Raw genomic sequence first — 5,000 nt, 5'->3', positions numbered from 1 at the left:
CTACCCCCCTCCTCCACCACCCTCCACCGCCACGTCTCCCTCCTCACTCCACTCTTCCATGCGCACTAAATTTTTTTTTAACTCACTCAGTACGGCCAGTCCTCTCTTCTCCTCTACACAGACCCCTCGGATGTCCAGTGGGTGTCTGAATGACCTAACCTTTAGCTTCCGTCGTCAGAATTGTGGTATTCTTTGTCAACATTCACCTCTTCAGTATAAGAGCCTTCCACTTGCAATATTTTGATGATGGTAATTGGGGTGAAACGCTGTTAACGTCGTCTCTTTCGCCGTTCGTATGGAGAGAGTAAAAGAAAGAAAGAAAAGATTCCCTTCGTAATGATTGTGTGTAGGGGTCACAGAGTAGGGGGCCAAACAGCACCACCCCCCCAAAAAAAATGTCCAACTCTCAGGTCGCTGCCGAGCAAGGCGATAGGATCACAGAGTAGGCGAAAACGGGAAATAGGCGAAACGGACCTGCGCCCCCACTAGTCCTTCGCCTCATGTATTGTATTGTATTGTATTGTATTGTATTGTATTGTATTGTATTACTCTTTTTTGTCACAACAGATTTCTGTGTGAAATTCGGGCTGCTCTCCCCAGGGAGAGCGCGTCGCTACACTGACAGCGCCACCTTTTGTGTGTGTGTGTGTGTGTGTGTGTGTGTGTGTGTGTGTGTGTGTGTGTGTGTGTTTTTTCCTGCCTGCAGATTTTATTTGTTTTACCTTTCGAAGTGGATTTTTCTACAGAATTTTGCCAGGGACAACCCTGTTGTTGCCGTGGGTTCTTTTACGTGTGCTAAGTGCATGCTGCACACAGGACCTCGGTTTATCGTCTCATCCGAATGACTAGGGTCCAGACCACCACTCAAGGGGGAGAAAATACCGGCGACTGAGCCGTGATTCGAACCAGCGTGCTCAGATCCTCTCGCTTCCTAGGCGGACGCGTTACCTCTAGGCCATCACTCCACCACCACCCCCCACACCCTAACCACCCACCCACCCACCCACTCCCCGCCTAACCTTTCAACGTAAATATGAGTAACGTGCTATCCAGCGGTTCCGTCAATATGGATGATCGATTTGTGTGATGCCTTAAGGGCTTGGGGGGGTGGGGGGTAAGCAAGGGAGGGAGGAAGGAAGGAAGGAAGGAAGAAAGAAAGGAAGGACAGTGGTTCCCTTGAGCTGGTTCGGGGGAGAGGAGAAGACACTTCATGATAATATAGATTTCACCAAAAGTTAAGGATCGCTTCAAGACTCTTCGTGATACAGACATCATTAAAAAAAAAAAAAAAAAAAAGTTAAGGACTGCATCATAAAAGCAGGGCATGTTTTCATAAAAACTCTCTCTCTCTCTGTCTCTCTCTCTCTCTGTCTCTGTCTCTGTCGCTCTCTCTCTCCCTCCCTCTCTCTCTGTACAGCACTTTCTCTCTTTCTCTTTCTCTCAGGCTTATCCCCTCCTCCACCCCTCTCTCTCTTTCTTCCGATGTCTTCCGATGCATTATTTCTTCTACCTGGGCATCAGCGGTGTTGTTGCCAGATTCACGTGCATGCAGACTGAGGACAGGATAATATTATCTTTATGTTCACATACACACACACACTCTCTCTCTCTCTCTCTCTCTCTCTCTCTCTCTCTGTCTCTCTCTCGCAAGCACGCACGCACGCACACACACACACACAGATATTTGCACACACACACCTACACATACACACACTATCACACGCACATAGTCACACACACACACACACACACACACACACACACACACACACACACACACACACACACACACACACACACACACACAGAAGGAGAGAGAGAGAGAGAGAGATGAGTGAAAAAAGAGGAGTCGGAAAGAGACAGCTAGAAAGACAGACAGACAGACGGCATATAGAAATATATACAGAGACAGCGGAAAGAGAGAGAGAGACAGACAGACAGACAGAGACACAGAGAGAGATGAAATAAGAGTTGAAAGTCGTGCAAAACAGAGACAGACAGACAGACAGAGACAGAGAGAGAGAGATGAAATGAGTTGAAAGTAGTGCAAAACAGAGACAGACAGATAAACAGGCAGACAGACAGATAGAGAGACACATAGACAGAGAGATGAAATAAGAGTTGAAAGTGGTGCAAAACACAGAGAGAGAGACACACACACACAAGAGACAGGCAGGCAGACAGATAGAGAGACATAGAGACAGAGAGATATGAAATAAGAGTTGAAAGTGGTGCAAAACAGAGATAGAGAGAGCGAGACACACACAAGAGACACACAGACAGACAGATAGAGAGACATAGAGAGATAAAATAAGAGTTGAAAGTAGTGCTAAACAGAAAGAGAGAGAGGGGGTGCGGGGTGGGTGAGGGGCGAGGGGGGGGGGAGGGGGATGTGGGGGGGTGGAGGCAGCAACCAGAAGAAGAAAATTGGATTTCCTCAGCGATGTGAAGGAAGGAAATTATTTTTTACATTCCACAGCACATACTGCCTGCTATGTGGGTGTGTCGGGACGGGAGGGGGAGGGGGAGGGGTTTAGGGTCGGGACGGGAGGAGGGGGTGCGGGCGGGGCTGGGGATAGATAGATGGGGGTGTGCGCGCTTCTCTCTGTGTGTGTGTGTGTGTGTGTGTGTGTTGGTTGGGTTATGCTGCTGGTCAGGCAATCTGTCAAGCAGATGTGGTGTAACGCATATGGATTTTTTCTGAAAGCAGTGACACCTCCTTGAGAAACTGAAGCTGAAACTCTCTCTCTGTGTGTGTGTGTGTGTGTGTGTGTGTGTGTGTGTGTGTGTGTGTGTGTGTGTGTGTGTGTGTGTGTGTGTGTTGTGTGAACGTTCAATGGTCAGCATGACTAAATCATGCAATTCCTTTATTCAAAATCCACACCCTCTGCCTCTTCTCTCTCTCTCTCTCTCTCTCTGTTTTGTTGTTGCTGCTGCTGCTGCTGCTGCTGTTTTCCTTGTTTCATCAACCATCTTCTGCTGCAGACAACACTGACGATCGACACTGAGCATGCAGCATCTTCATCTCTAGCCACGTGACCTCAGACCCCCCAAGATGCCTAATGCATGGCTGGTTGTGTGTGTTTGCAGTGTTTCAGACCATCCGACTTCCACGAGACGGGACGAGCAGTTCACGGACACTATTCTACCGGCCACTGAAGCAGACCGCCAATTACAGATCACCAACCACCACCTGCTGTCCAATCAGAGATCGCCAACTAACTCCACCGGCCTGCCATCCAATCAGAGATCGCCAACCACAACCTGCCAGCCAATCAGAGATCACCAACCATCACCTGCCAGCCAGTCACAGACAGCCTACTATCGCCGCCAGCCAATCACAGATCGCCAACTATCGCCGCCAGCCAATCACAGATCGCCAACTATCGCCGCCAGCCAATCACAGATCGCCAACTATCGCCGCCAGCCAATCACAAACTCAGCACGCCGAGTGACGCGTCCTTTGTTTTCTGAGTGACGGGTTGTGAAGTTGGCTGTTTGTTCAGGTCATCAGGGAAAAAAGGATTAAATGACTAAACATCTTTTCTTAACAAAAAAAAACAACAAAATAAGACAAAACAAAACAAACAAACGACAACAACAACAACAAAACCCATTGTGGGGGAAAAAAAAACAACAGCAACACACCAACAACTAAGACAGCAGGGGAAATATAACGTTTAGGAAACGAATAACGAACCGCAAAGGAAAGGAATCTTTTCACCGAAAACAAGGGGGAGGGGTGGTGGGTGGGTGGGCGAAGCAAACGTTCACCACATCAACGCATGAGACACCCGCACCCCAAAAGGGTCAAAAGGATTAAATTTCTTTGAATCTTTTCAGACGTACATATGTGAATGAGCAGGCATAAGATCGACACATCAAAAAAAAAAAAAAAAGTTCTGACACGTACAAAACCTGATCAACAGATTATTTTATTTTAAAGTTGTGTGTGTGTTAACACAGATTGCTCCTTGGGAAATGCGACAGCAGCTTCTTATTTTTTCGGAGGTAGCTGGGTGATCCCATAAACGGTCCTTGCCTTTTAATGTTTCCATAATTATATCATACAGTTGTGACCTGGGCTGCATCTACTGCAGTTTTCGGAAGACGTGGTGTTTTGTTGAAAGTTGTGAAGGACCTGGTGTTGACACAAACCGAAGACTGAACCTCGTTGAGTGTGGTTCGGGATAAGGCAGCTGGTAATTTGTTGATCATAAAGAACGGACACAGGTGGAGTAAACAAGAATCAAAACAAACCTTTCGAATCAAACTATTTTGCTCTCTCTCTCTCTCTCTTCTCTTTCAAAGGGACATCGTCTTAATCTTTATCCAGCGAGTTTTGAGAACAAGTAGATATGGGACATAGCATTTGGAATGATATTACGATTCAAAACAAACTGAGGTTCTCTTCACATAACTGTTAAGGCAGCGTTGTTTGATTGAGTTTTTTTTTTTTTTTTTAAAGATTGAAAGAGACTTGCAGCATCTCGAGTGCTACTGGAGACGTTTCTGGAAGAAAAGAAAGAGAGAAAGAAAGCGTTGTGATTTATCTGTTTCCACGGTGATCAACACAACACTAACTGGTAGGGAAGAAGAGCGACAGGACCAGCTCAGCGGAGCCACAACACTTCACTTCACGATACTTCACTCCACACCATTTTCACTTCACTTCATAACACTTCCAGTTTCTCGGTGCTGTAGTTCCTGACGATAGTCACAGTCCCTAGACAGCAGATGTCAGTGTCCATGTCACAGTACCTAGACAGCAGATATCAGTGTCCATGCCGCAGTCCCTAGACACCAGATATCAGTGTCCATGTCGCAGTCCCTAGACAACATATATCAGTGTCCATGCCGCAGTCCCTAGACAGCAGATATCAGTGTCCATGCCGCAGTCCCTAGACAGCATATCAGTGTCCATGTCACACCATGTAACACTTTTGAAACATTTTTATACTACTTTTAAACTTTTTTCTTTCTTTTTTCTTTTTTTTTTT

The sequence above is a fragment of the Babylonia areolata genome, chromosome 14 (assembly GCF_041734735.1).
Source record: "Babylonia areolata isolate BAREFJ2019XMU chromosome 14, ASM4173473v1, whole genome shotgun sequence".
Classification (NCBI taxonomy): domain Eukaryota; kingdom Metazoa; phylum Mollusca; class Gastropoda; order Neogastropoda; family Buccinidae; genus Babylonia; species Babylonia areolata.
Note: the sequence above shows the minus strand (reverse complement) of the source record.